At 45.0% G+C, this 15,169-nt stretch overlaps 1 long non-coding RNA gene across 1 annotated transcript in view; it reads right to left on the bottom strand.

Annotated features, from left to right (window-relative positions):
- Positions 1–15,169, bottom strand: part of LOC136628082 (uncharacterized) — a 407,320-nt gene that overhangs the window by 355,896 nt on the left and 36,255 nt on the right. The window lies entirely within an intron of this gene.

Raw genomic sequence — 15,169 nt, 5'->3', positions numbered from 1 at the left:
TAGAAATATACCCATTGTGGCCCTAATCTTATGTCCGCATGCACAACGGGGCCCAAAATGAAAGGAGTAATCGGTGGCTTTCAGAACATAGATTTTGCTTGAAGTCCTTTTAGGCCCCATTGCCCACTTGTAGAGTTCTTGAGCACCCAAAACCATATAGAACCCCCACAAATGACCCCATTTTGAAAACTAGACTCCTTAGCAAATTTATCTAGGGGTGTACTGTATATTTTGACCCCACAGTTTTTGAATAAATTCAAGCAAAGCAAAAGGAGAAAATTAGGATTTTTGTTTTTTTGGCAATTCTGTCATTTTAAAAACAGCTTTTTTTTGTACAGCGTACACATGAATAAAGACTTACACCCCAAAATGGATACCCCTGTTTGTACTGTTTTCAGAAACATACCCATTGTGGCCCTAATATTATGTCCACATGCACAACGGGGCCCAAAATGAAAGGAGTAATCGGTGGCTTTCAGAACATAGATTTTGCTTGAAGTCCTTTTAGGCGCCATTGCCCACTTGTAGAGTTCTTGAGCGGCCAAAACCATAGAGAACCCCCACAAATGACCCCATTTTGAAAACTAGACCCCTTATCGAATTTATTTATGGGTGTACTGTGTATTTTAACCCTACAATTTTTGAATAGATCTAAGCAAAGCAGTAGGAAAACATTACGATTTTCATTTTTTGGGCTATTGTGTCAATTTAAAAACAGTTTTTTTGTACAGCACACATATAAATGTAGACTTTCACCCCAAAATGGATACCCCTGTTTGTCCTGTGTTCAGAAACATACCCATTGTGGCCCTAATAGACTTACAGGACCCATGGCTAGGCCTACAATGAAAGGAATACCCGTTGTATTTCAGGGTACCACTGAAGAAATTTCAGGCCCCATTGCCCACTTATAGAGCCATTGAGTGGCCAAAACTATAAAGAACCCCCTCAAATGACCCCATTTTGAAAACTAGACCCCTTAACGAATTCATATAGGGGTGTACTGCAAAGCAGAAGGAAAAAGTTACGATTATCAATTTTTTTGGCAATTTTTTCGATTTAAAAACAGTTTTTTTGTACAGCACACATAGGAATGAAGACATTCACCCCCAAATGGATACCCCCGTTTGTCCCGAGTTCAGAAACATACCCATTGTGGCCCTCATCTACTTACAGGACGCATGGCAAGGCCTATAAAGGAGGGAACACCCGTTGGATTTTAGGGCACAACTGAATAAATTCCAGGCCCCATTGCTTATTTGTACGGAATAAAAATTGACTCCCTAAAAATTCCCGGCTCCTCCCCCACACACTCCGCTCCCTTTTTGGCCTTCGCAAATCTAAGATAAAAGTTATAATGTGAACTGTGTAGTATTTCCGAAGACCGGGGTAATTACGGAGGCTGGTTGGAATGGGGCAATAAAACCGGTATCCCCCCTACTCTCATGTATTTTGAGGGGCTTTTCGTGACCTCGGTAGCGGGTATGGGGTGTAAAAAGTGGCGTTCCGTGAGTCTTCGTAAGCTTGCTGAGGTGCGGCAGGCTCACACAGAAGGCGCTCAACAAGGTGCTCCTGGAACTGCAGGAAGGCGAACGTTCCCGGGGCTTCTGGTAAATTACGTATTACAGGTAGCGGTCTGACTAACGCCGGGCGCACGCGGGTGCAGGCGGAATCCGCTTGCGGAGGCCCGCAGTGGATCCCAGCTGTGAGCCCGGCTGTGACCCTGCGTTTGCCCACGTAATATACTGCGCATAACTGCGTACTCACACAGGCGGTCATGCGCAGTACACCTTTTTGTTGTTTGCATTTCCCGCACCGTCGCTTAGCGATGACGCGGGTACCCGCAGCCCGTACACAACGTAGTTGCGTATGGGCTGCGGGTATATCCATGACCATGGAGCACAATAGGCTCTATGTTGCAGATATCCGCGGTAAAATAGAACCTGCTGCGTTCTCTTTTCTGTGAGTGGATTACACAATTCCAACCCGCTAATGTGAGCGGAATTGTGTAATCCAATGTGATTGATCTGTGTAATACCGCGGATCAGACGCATGCGGAATCCGTAATTCCCAGCCGGTCATGTGAGACCGGCCTAAGGTAGATCGCTACCTTATTATCACTTGACTGGGGAAAGCTCAACGAGGCCACCCGTCACTGCTCCAGACTCTCGGCGACTGTTGGTCGCTGGGAGCAAGGACATTTTAAGTTTCCTGGGCTCCCCGACTCCTGCGCATGTGTCCGGCTTTTTGCCGGCAATCGCATGTGCAGAATTCGGGAAGAGGATCGCGTCGGGGTTCAAATACGCAGGCCTCCGGTAAAAAGTTTCATCTCCTCTCACCGATCGCATCAGTGAGGGGAGATGAAACTTCAAATTTTTACTTTTACGTGATCGCCATTATTGGATAATGGCGAACACGTGACCAGGAACCGCTCACCGCGGCCCCCCGTGAATCTCCAGGCTCTTGGCTACGTTTTGTAACCAGGAGCAGGGAGAATTTAAATTATCCTGGCAATCCACAGCTTTTGCGCATGCGTCCGCCATTTTGGCGACGGGCGCGTGCGCAGAAGCTGTGGTAAGGTCCGCGGATAAATCCGGGGGCCTTAGGTACGTACTTTTATACTCCCTTACGGATATGATCTGTGAGGGGAGATGAAACGTACGCTTTTTAAACTTTTTTTAACTTTTTAAAACTTTTTCTTTTTTACATCTCCCGCGCCGCCGGGCCTTCTGCGCATGCGGCTGACGTACTGCCGGGGGACCGGCTTTGGGGCCCGGGTGAGTAATTTCAGCTGCTCTGATGGATCCTATCCATCAGGGCAGCTGAATCTTTAACTTTTTTTGTACTTTTACTTACTTTTTTGCGATCGGCGACGCCGATCGCATTGCCGGGGGGGGGGGGGGGTCCGAACAGCCCGGGATGACAGCTCCATGCTGTCGGCTACCTGCGTGCACCGACAGCATGGAGCTGTCACGTCCACAGCCCGAGGGGCTTTATTCTCTTCAGGATACGTGTTTTTACGTCCTCAGAGAATAAAGCCCACTTCGGGAGGACGTAAAAACAATATGGGCTGGTCGTTAACGGGTTAAAATTCATGTATGAAATATAGACACACGCTGCTTTTTTTAAGATTTCAATTCAGAAAGATCCTGATGGCAACATTTAAATACAAGTCTTCCAGAAGGCCATTGCAACAATCAGCCTCTTCTCAGGTGAGATAGCTGCCACTCTAGACCTCTATATTGAGGTATAACAAAGGAGCATTAAGGAGGAACAGTTCTTCTGAGGTCCTTTAAGAAACAAACTCTGGATCTGCAGCAGAGGCTCCTGAAGCCTGCGTACCCTCGACACATGCTAAATGACGTCTGTGAATATGCATTACCAACAGGAGTGTTCATCTATCTTGTCTGATAAGTACCTATGATTGATCCATTATGGATGGATTTATGAGTGGTTTGATAATGGCTTTCCTCAAGTAAGACAAACACTTGAGAAGTATTGGAATCTCCTCATATTGGATGAGGACCTATGTGATTTTTTGTCAATATAGACTGATATTACTTGTAGGAAAAGGCATAGTTAGAAAGATCATCTTGTTAGGAGTCATTTCATTTCACCAGAACCCATTGGCATGTGGTTAGACAGATAGCCGGTAGGTTGTTATCACTCTTACACCAGTGTAACTCGTTGTTCTGTTGATATGTGTAAGGGTGCTTTCACACTGGCGAGAAAATCTAACGATTTTCTACCGCTGCGAAAGTGAGTGAAAACGCATAATTATGAAACCAATGAATTTCAATGGTTTCATTCTCTTTTGCGATGTTTTCACTCCTGCGATGTGGCGAGTAAAAAAAAATCGCAGCATGTCCTATCTTTCTGCAATATTGCCCATTGTTTCCAATGGGGTTGTCGGCAGCAGCACTGGCCCCATTGAAAGCAATAGGGAAAATCGCGATCCCCTGCTGCAGCTGTGACAGCAGCGGCAGGGGATTCCTTCATCCCCGTGGGGAGTCCCCTCATCACTGAACACTGACAGCAGCGGCAGGGTGTTCAGTGATGAGGGGACTCCCCACGGGGATGAAGGAGTCCCCTGCCGTTGCTGTCAAAGCAGTGGAAGGAGATCGCAATATAAAGCCCCTGGATGAGGGAATCCCCTGCTGCAGCTGTCACAGCTGCAGCAGGGGATCGCGATCTTCCCTATTGCTTTCAATGGGGCCAGCGCTGCTGCCGACAGCCCCATTGGAAACAATGGGCAATATTGCAGAAAGATAGGACATGCTGCGATTTTTTTCCTTGTCACATCGCAGGAGTGAAAACATCGCAAAAGAGAATGAAACCATTGAAATTCAGATTCAGATTGCAGTCTTCTCCCATTGCTTTTAATGGGGCTGGCGCAGCTGCCCCATTCAAAGCAATGGGAAGAAGGGAACCTCCGCAGTGATGTGAGGCTGTTTCCACATGAAAACACCTCAATCTAGAGCTTTTTAGGAGGTTTGCGAGAGCGATATCGGGCCGTGAATCACAGTCCAATATCACTCTTGCCAGTGTGCAGGAGCCCTTGGTCATATATCTTTTATGAGTATGGCTGTGAAACAAACTGACACTATCTGTAACTTAATCAATGTAAATCTGTATCCAGGGATATCTGTTCTTGTCCTTTGAAAGTGTAACTGTGCTTTCAAAAAGTTTTGATATATCAGAGGGACATGTCAAAAGTTTTGATAAGGGTCTTAACCCCTTAACGACCAGCCCATAGTGTTTTTACGTCCTCCCGAAGTGGGCTTTATTCTCTGAGGACGTAAAAACACGTATCCTGAAGAGAATAAAGCCCCTCGGGCTGTGGACGTGACAGCTCCATGCTGTCGGTGCACGCAGGTAGCCGACAGCATGGAGCTGTCATCCCGGGCTGTTCGGACCCCCCGCCGGCAATGCGATTGGCGCTATCCGATGGATAGCGCCGATCGCAAAAAAGTAAATAAAAGTGCAAAAAAAGTTAAAGATTCAGCTGCCCTGATGGATCGGATCCATCAGGGCAGCTGAAATTACTCACCCGGGTCCGCCACGCTGCTCCCCGCTCTCCAGCTGCTCCGGGCCCCGAAGCCGGTCTTCTGCGCATGTGCGCCAGGCGGCATTACATCAGCCGCATGCGCAGAAGACCCGGCGGCGTGGGAGATTTAAAATCTCCTGGCTCCCGGCTCCTGTAGGTAGCCGGGAGGCAGGAGATGTCAGTGGGGACCGCGGTGAGCGGTCTCGGTACCGCGATCGCCATTATCCAATGGAAAAGTGCAAAAAAGTTTTTAAAAAAGTAAAGTTTCACCTCCCCTCATGGATCCGATTGATGAGGGGAGGTGAAAATACTCACCTCAGGTCCGCCGATGTCCACGGTGTTCCGGGACCCGAAGTCCCCGTCTGCGCATGAGCGCCCGATGATTGACATCGAGCGCGTGCACAGAGGGGCTCGAGCCCCGGGAAATTCAAAATCCCTCTGCTCCTGGCTGCCATGTGTAGCCAGGAGCAGAGGGATGTCACACAGCATGTGATCACTGTTATCCAGTGGATAACAGTGATCATATAAAGTTAAAAAAAATTTTAAAAAGTAAAAAAAAGTTTAAAAAAAGTTGAAAAAGCGTACGTTTTATCTCTCCTCATGGATCATATCCGTGAGGGAGGATGAAAGTACGTACATAAGGCCCCCGGATTTATCCGCGGACCTTACCCCAGCTTCTGCGCACGCGCCCGTCGCGAAAATGGCGGACGCATGCGCAAAAGCTGTGGATTGCCAGAATAATTTAAATTCTCCCTGCTCCTGGCTACAAAACGTAGCCAAGAGCCTGGAGATTTCACGGAGGGCCGCGGTGAGCGGTTCCTGGTCACGTGTTCGCCGTTATCCAATAATGGCGATCACGTAAAAGTTAAAAAAAAATAAATTTGAAGTTTCATCTCCCCTCACCGATACGATCGGTGAGAGGAGATGAAACTTTTTACCGGAGGCCTGCGTATTTGAACCCCGCCGCAATCCTCCTTCGTGAACCTTCCCGAATTCTGCACATGCGATTGCCGTCAAAAAGCCGGACACATGCGCAGGAGTCGGGGAGCCCAGGAAATTTAAAATCTCCTTGCTCCCAGCGACCAACGGTCACAGAGAGCCTGGAGCAGTGACAGGTGGCCTCGTTGAGCAGTCCCTGGTCACGTAATAAAAAAGTAGCGCTCTAACATAGGTCGTCTCACATGACTGGATAGGAATTACAGATTCCGCATGCGTCTGATCCGCGCTAATATGCAGATCAATCGCATTGGATTACCCAATTCCGCCCACATTAGCGGGTTGGAATTGCGTAATCCACCTCGCAGAAAAGAGAACGCAGCAGGTTCTATTTTACCGCGGATATCCGCAACATAGAGCCCATTGTGCTCAATGGTTGCAGATATACCCGCAGCCCATACGCAACTACGTTGTATACGGGCTGCGGGTACCTGTGTCATCGCTAAGCGACGGTGCGGGAAATGCAAACACAAAAAAGTACTGCGCATGACTGCCCGTGTAAGTACTCAGTTATGCGCAGTACATTACACGGCCGTACGCAGGGTCACAGCCGGGCTCACAGATGGGATCCGCTACGGGCCTCCGCAAGCGGATTCCGTCTACGGCTGCATGAGCCCGGCGTTATTCAGACCGCTACCTGTAATACGTATTTTACAAGAAGCCCCGGGAACGCTTGCCTTCATGCAGTTCCAGGAGCAGCTTGTTGAGCGCCTTCTGTGTGAGACCGCCGCACCTCCGCAAGCTTACGAAGACTCACGGAACGCCACTTTTTACACCCCATACCCGCTACTGAGGTCACGAAATACCCCCAAAAAGCATGAGAGGAGGGGGGATACCCGGTTTTATTGCCCCATGGGCCCATTCCAACCAGCCTCCGTAATTACCCCTATCTTCGGAAATACCACACATTTCACATTATTACTTTTATCTAAGATTTGCGAACGCCGAAAAGGGCGCGGAGTGTGTGTGTGTGGGGGGGGGGGGGGGGGATATTTTTAGGGAGTCAATTTTTATTCCGTACAAATAAGCAATGGGGCCTGGGATTTATTCAGTTGTGCCCTGAAATCCAACGGGTGTTCCCTCCTTTATAGGCCTTGCCATGGGTCCTGTAAGTAAATTAGGGCCACAGTGGGTATGTTTCTGAACTCCGGACAAACAGGGGTATCCATTTTGGGGTGAATGTCTTCATTCCTATGTACACTGTACAAAAAAACTGTTTTTAAATTTAAAAAGTTGCCAAATAAATTGAAAATCGTTACTTTTTCCTTCTGCTTTGCTTAGATTCATTCAAATACTGTGGGGTCAAAATACGCAGTACACCCCTAGATGGATTTGGTAAGGGGTCTAGTTTTCAAAATGGGGTCATTTGAGGGGGTTCTTTATAGTTTTGGCCGCTCAATGGCTCTATAAGTGGGCAATGGGGCCTGAAATTTATTCAGTTGTACCCTGAAATCCAACGGGTATTCCTTTCATTGCAGGCCTAGCCATGTGTCCTGTAAGTCTATTAGGGCCACAATGGGTATGTTTCTGAACACGGGACAAACAGGGGTATCCATTTTGGGGTGAAAGTCTTCATTTATATGTGTGCTGTACAAAAAAAACTGTTTTTAAATTGACGCAATAGCCCAAAAAATGAAAATCGAAGTTTTTTCCTACTGCTTTGCTTAGATCTATTCAAAAATTGTAGGGTTAAAATACACAGTACACCCATAAATAAACTCGATAAGGGGTCTAGTTTTCAAAATGGGGTCATTTGTGGGGGTTCTCTATGGTTTTGGCCGCTCAAGAACTCTACAAGTGGGCAATGGCGCCTAAAAGGACTTCAAGCAAAATCTATGTTCTGAAAGCCACCGATTACTCCTTTCATTTTGGGCCCCGTTGTGCATGCGGACATAAGATTAGGGCCACAATGGGTATATTTCTGAAAACAGCACAAACAGGGGTATCCATTTTGGGGTGCAAGTCTTCCTTCATATGTGTGCTGTACAAAAAAAGCTGTTTTTAAAATGACAGAATTGCCAAAAAAACAAAAATCCAAATTTGTTCCTTTTGCTTTGCTTGAATTTATTCAAAAACTGTGGGGTCAAAATACGCAGTACACCCCTAGATAAATTCGTTAAGAAGTCTAGTTTTCAAAATGGGGTCAACTCTACATGTGTGCTATGGGGCCTAAAAGGACTTCAAGCAAAATTTCTGTTTTGAAAGATACTGACTACTCCTTTCATTTTGGGCCCCATTGTGGACTCAGATATAACAATAGGGCCACAATGGGTATATTTCTGAACACGGGAGAAATAGGGGTATCCATTTTGGGGTGTAAATCCTGATTTTCATGTAAACTATAGGAAAAAATATGTCTAAAAGGACTTCAAGCAAAATCTATGTTCTGAAAGCCACCGATTACTCCTTTCATTTTGGGCCCCGTTGTGCATGCGGACATAATATTAGGGCCACAATGGGTATGTTTCTGAAAACAGCACAAACAGGGGTATCCATTTTGGGGTGCAAGTCTTCCTTCATATGTGTGCTGTACAAAAAAAGCTGTTTTTAAAATGACAGAATTGCCAAAAAACCAAAAATCACAATTTTTTCCTTTTGCTTTGCTTGAATTTATTCAAAAACTGTGGGGTCAAAATACACAGTACACCCCTAGAGAAATTCGTTAAGGAGTCTAGTTTTCAAAATGGGGTCATTTGTGGGGGTTCTATATGGTTTTGGGCGCTCAAGAACTCTACAAGTGGGCAATGGGGCCTAAAAGGACTTCAAGCAAAATTTATGTTCTGAAAGCCACTGACTACTCCTTTCATTTTGGGCCCCGTTGTGCATTCAGACATAAGATTAGGGCCACAATGGGTATGTCTCTGAACACGGGACAAACAGGGGTATCCATTTTTGGGTGCAAGTCTTCATTCATATGTGTGCTGTACAAAAAAGCTGCTTTTAAAATGACAGAATTGCCAAAAAAACGAAAATCACAATTTTTTCATTTTGCTTGGCTTGAATTCATTCAAAAACTGTGAGGTCAAAATATGCAGTACACCCCTAGATAAATTTGTTAAGGGGTCTTGTTTTCAAAATAGGGTCATTTGTGGGGGTTTTCTATGGTTTTGGGCGCTCAAGAACTGTACATGTGTGCTATGGGGCCTAAAAGAACTTCAAGCAAAATTTCTGTTTTGAAAGACACTGACTACTCCTTTCATTTTGGGCCCTGTTGTGGACTCAGATATAACATTAGGGCCACAATGGGTATATTTCTGAACACGGGAGAAATAGGGATATCCATTTTGGGGTGTAAATCTTCAATTTTTTGTAAACTATAGGAAAAAAATATGTCTTTAAAATGACAGATTTGCAAAAATATGAAATTTTACTTTTTCTCCTCTAAATTGAATTAGTTCCTGAAAAAAAACTGTGGGGTCAAAATACTCATGACACCCCTCAGTGAATACACTAAGGGGTGTAGTTTTTAAAATGGGGTCATTTGTGGGGTTATCTATTATTTTGACACTCATGAGCCTTTCCAATCTTGGCTTGGTGTAGGAAAACAAAGTGTTCCTCAAAATGCTAAAAAGTAATGTTAAATTTGTACGTCTCCTAAATGGTTAAAAAAAACCGAAAGTTTTTCCAATGTGCGCCCAAAATAAAGTAAACGGGTGGAAATATAAATCTTAGCAAAAATGTCTATATTATGTTTGCACATATTTAAGATATTGCAGTTGGAAATGTGAAAAAAAGACGATTTTTTCAAACTTTTCCCAATTTTGGCGCTTTTAATAAATAAACACAAATTCTATCGGCCTATTTTTTCCGCCTAAATGAAGTACAACATGTGGCGAAAAAACAATGTCAGAATCGCTTGGATATGCAAAACCTTTCTGGTGTTTTTCCATGTTAAAGTGACACATGTCAGATTTGCTAAATTTGGCCTGGTCATTAAGGCGCAAACAGACTTGGTCACTAAGGGGTTAAGGTTCTGAGACCCCCATCGATCACTAGAATGAAGCAGCTGAAGTGTTCGTCCAAGTGCTGTCACTGCTTGCTAGCTGAAAACAGGCTCAATAGAAAGTCAATAGTTTTTGAAAGCACACACTTACACTAACTATATAGGGGAAACCCAGAGGGAATTTACCCACAGGGATCGCATAAGGCACATCCTGAACAAAAAGAAAACATAAGCGGCGCGTCCCCACGTGGTGGACACTGGGACTGAAAGACACTGCAGAAGCAGGCAAGGTGGATTTTATATACCCTTCTTTATTTAAATATAGTAATTTTAGGGGTGTACCAACACCTCTCTATTGTGTGCGCTATGGCCTTTATCTATTCTTGATTATTTTACTCCTCTGTCCTACTCTCCCACTGGGCTTATTTTAATGAATTTCTACACTAGTGGCCAACACGGCAGCTGTGATTGGCTGAGCAGTGTTGGTTAAGCAAGCGTTGCATTGATTGGCTGAGAGCAGCGCTCGCTGGCCAACCAGAGCCATTGCTTCCTGGAGGCGGATTTATGAACGCTGCAACCAGGAAGTGATGTTCTTTCGGTGGCTGAGAAGTGCAGGAAGCCCGGCAGAGCTACGGAAATTCGTAGACCAGCAGGAGGGACCTGGACCATAAGTATTGCTAAGACATCCCCCAAAAATAAGACCCTGTGCCTTTTTTGGGGCAAAAATTATTAAAAAATAGGGCCTTATTTTCGGGAAAACACGGTATAGCTACATTTCGCAGACACTGCGCTTTTACACATTCTATGCATATAAAGGAATTTGATAAGTGTATAAAATGTTACAGCTGCCATTACTATGGAATGTCTAGAAACCAATCCAATAAGACAATTTACAGTAAATTGCCATTATCCCAAAATGTAAATGGGCATTAGTTTTTTTTTATTCCAAGGCAATAATTGACTAATTTGAAGATTAATTTATAGTATGACATCATAATTGCAGAAATGTCACTAAAAATACAAGCATATTCTGACTTTATTACACAAAATGACATTTTCATGAAATTTGTTAAAGGGAACCTGTCATGTCCTCCACAACACCATAAACTAAGTTCTGGTGCTGTTAGGGGATGTGACAGGAAGCCGGGTGAGGAATTTTTTATACTCACCCATTCCTAAGATCCAACGGTGTCCCCCTCTGAAGCTGGCACGTGGCACGAAATTCTGACTCTTTCCATAGTCCCATGTGCAGGCTCTCTTATACAGGTCTATGGGAGAGTGCATATGTAATACCTCTCCCTGCTCCCTGCCACGTTCCCTAACAGCACTATAACTCAGTTTATGGTGCTGTGTGGACCTGAAAGGTTCCCTTTAAACAAGGTATTCAGTTGACCGATGCTGCTCACATAGTACAGAGGTTGTCTTCTTGCATACATGTTCATTCCCTTTCCAAAATGCAAAATGCAAGATTGAATATTCCTTTATTTCACCCCTATAAGACCCTAATAAAAAATAGGGAATTCATTATCATGTATTCTCGTTTAGATCCATGTTCCAAAAATGGCAGACCACAGAAACTGATGACACTTCTTTGGATCCTATTGTGCTGTCATTATGTTAGCAAGCTCAACTTTGCTTTCTGAAAAAGCATAGAAAAACAACAAATTAGATATTAAAGGGGTTGTCCCGCGCCGAAACGGTTTTTTTTTTTTTTTTCAACCCCCCCCACCCCCCCCCCCCCCCCCGTTCGGCGCGAGACAACCCCGATGCAGGGGTTAAAAAAGAACACCGGAGAGTGCTTACCTGAATCCCCGCGCTCCGGTGACTTCTTACTTACCTGCTGAAGATGGCCGCCGGGATCTTCTCCCTCGGTGGACCGCAGGGCTTCTGTGCGGTCCATTGCCGATTCCAGCCTCCTGATTGGCTGGAATCGGCATGTGACGGGGCGGAGCTACACGGAGGCGGCATCCTGCACGAGCGGCCCCATTGAGAAAAGAAGAAGACCCGGACTGCGCACGCGCGGCTAATTTGGCCATTAGACGGCGAAAATTAGTCGGCTCCATGGAAACGAGGACGCTAGCAACGGAACAGGTAAGTGAAAAACTTCTTATAACTTCTGTATGGCTCATAATTAATGCACAATGTACATTACAAAGTGCATTAATATGGCCATACAGAAGTGTATAGACCCACTTGCTGCCGCGGGACAACCCCTTTAAGTATACAGACTACAATATACTGTTTGTGACATCTTCCTTAAGGCCAGGCTCACACGACTGTGTTGGTACAGCGTATTCCACGTGCGAGTTTTGCGCACGCAATATGCAGTACCAAGCTCCCATAGGCGGCCATGTTGCCGCTCACAAGAATTGCAACGAAATATGCGCACAAGAAAAGTCACAGCATGTTCTATATTGGCGCTTATTACACATGTATATAGACCAAGATCGAACATGGCGATGGACGGCATGCAGCAAGTACGTTATGTCTTGCGTATATGCTGCATGCCTCGCGAGGGCAGCACGTTGTGAATTACAGTCGTGTGAGCCCAGCCTGGGGTTACTTTCACATGAGCATGAACCTTACATGAGATTTGTGCGCTGCAGGACACACAAAACTCGCATGAATATGAACTTGCTTCTTTTGAATGGAGTCATACACATGAGTATGCGATGGTGCGAGGGAAAGAAATTGCTGCATGTCTTATTTCTTTGCGTCCCTTGGAACACATCATCCATTTATTTCAATGGGACCTTAAATACATTGATGGCTCTCGCATGCTGTGTGATATGCATGCAAGCTCGATGCGAGGTTTCCTATTGAAATCAATGGGAAACACTTCCAATCCTCTATCACGCGTGCAACGCGCACAAGAGGATCGGAATTTTTACAGAAGCCAGGTGTTTTTGTCTGAAAAACTCCCTGCATCCGCAGGTAAAAGGCACATTGATTAACGTTCGTCCGTGTGAAACCAGCCTCAATAAGAGCTTTATCGCAGCCTTTACGGAAAAGTAATAAAAATTGAACAAAAAGTAATTTGTCTTTGACGATTTAAAGGAATTCTTCAGAATTATAAAACATCTAACAGTTGATCAGCTACTTTTTTTTGAATAGCAGCGCCACACCTGCCTGCAGGTTGTGTCTGGTATTGCAGATCGATCCTGCTGAAGTGAATAAGCTCAGCTGCAATACCACACACAGCCCGTAAACTTATGTAACACAGTTCTGGAAGGCAGTAGCCATGTTTTTCTAATCCTGGATAACCCTTATAATGGTAAGTAAAGAGCACCTGTCATTGTTTCCAGAGCTGCACTCAATACATAGATCAATGCACGGCTCTCTGGGTTGAGCTCATACAATCCCCATTAACTGACAGACGAATATATTTGCAGTGGATTCTAGAGCTGCTGCAGAATTTAAAGCCTATCTGGTGGAAAATACGAAACATTTGCAGAGCAGATTTCATTCATCGGAATGCAACAACTGAAACACGCATCTTAGGTTAATTTCACACTAGCGAGTGCGATATCAGGCCGTGAAACTCGAATCAAATATCACGTTAGGGAACATGTGATTTCCCCACGGATACAAAGCGGTTTTGTATCAGAAATGCCTCCCATCACTTCAGGGAAGTAGTGATCGGCAAGTGTTTCCCATTGTTTTCAATTGGAAACCTCCCATCCCACTTGTGTATTTCCTTCTCCATTGAAAACAATGCACTAGGCATTCCAAGAGAACGCCCGGTCTTAGGACATGCCGCTCATGTATATGACCCCATTAAAAAGAATAGAGCTCATTCTCATGTGAGATTTGTGCGTTTCTCAGCTGTGTGAAAGTGGCCTAAAGTTGCTACAAAAATCTCCATGAAACATACAGAAATTTCAGCAAGGACTTATAGTCCAGACGTGTAAAAATGTATGCTATGTGGGAACGGCCTTATAGTATAGTTAGGGCTCATTCACGTCTGAATTAAGGGGTTCTGTTCTCCTGTTCCGTTATTGGAGCAGGAAAACATCACCCGCTGACTGACAGAACCGAACAGTGCCAAACAGACCCCATTGACTCTAATGGAGTCCATTAAGATTTTGGCATTTTTGTCTTGTATTTAACGGAAATCAGCAACAGAGATTTCAAACAGTAACTCCAAAGCTGACGTGGACAGATCCTTATCAGAGCTGTATGATCATCACAAGAAGCTTCAAAAGGGCTCTGATGAGCAGCCGAAGCCTTGCGGTAAAACTATAGATTAATAAAAATTGCACAAGCGTGTTTGCTGCAGGCGCTATGTAGATATCACAGGGCACCTACGCTGTTTGCATAGTAGTCAGCAGAATACAATAAGTTATGCCGATATTGTAAGGCACGTTAAACAGATGCCGCAGCCCAGCATTCGTTTGGTGCCTGTTACTTCTGCATCATTGGGGACATTCATACAGGACAGAATATTCCGCAACAGCATTGAGGAATATTCAGCACCAAAATCCGCGCTGCTAACAAACGGAATCCTTCCAGCCATTCCGCATCAAAATCCACAGTTAGCCATGCAGATTTTGGTGCAGAGTTCAGGGACGGCGTATTCTACATCGCTGTTGCGGAATATTCCGTCCCATGCGAAGGGTTCCTTGAAGATATTGGACTGCTGCTTCTATTTCTTTAGTTTGACACAGTTGCTGTTGTTGGTGGGTTTCAGCTGTGAGAAACAGTCGACACCCGCATTGTATGCGGCAGGATCGGTTCCCAATCCCCCTCCATGCAAATGCCAATCACACAGGACGGAACTGTACATGCTGTGTTGTTAAGGGGTTAAATATGCTGTGCCCCAAATATTGCACCAAGAGCTTTCCTGGTATCATTCGTGGGCTTTATGTCTAACCTCTAAGGCAACCGTTCACACCAAGACCTTACTGTGCAGTAGGCAGCAATGATGCCACAATCCACGTCATCTGACCAGGCTGCCAGATCCCGAATACCAGGAAACTCTAACAGCACAAAGACCTCGGAGGGGAGCTCTCTATCTTCGGAGATCAGCTGGCAATATGTAGCTGATTTGGAGTCAAAATCTGTAAGAATGTTGCAAATTTTGAGTCTGTTTTGCATGTAGAAATGCTGCGGAATTTTCAACAAGTTTTAAGGGGTCAATATGATTTCAACTAACTTCTGATAAGACACAGAGAAGTGCACGG

Source organism: Eleutherodactylus coqui, chromosome 1, assembly GCF_035609145.1.
Source record: "Eleutherodactylus coqui strain aEleCoq1 chromosome 1, aEleCoq1.hap1, whole genome shotgun sequence".
NCBI lineage: Eukaryota > Metazoa > Chordata > Amphibia > Anura > Eleutherodactylidae > Eleutherodactylus > Eleutherodactylus coqui.
The sequence above is the reverse complement of the archived record's forward strand: the minus strand, read 5'-3'. Positions and strand labels throughout refer to the sequence as shown.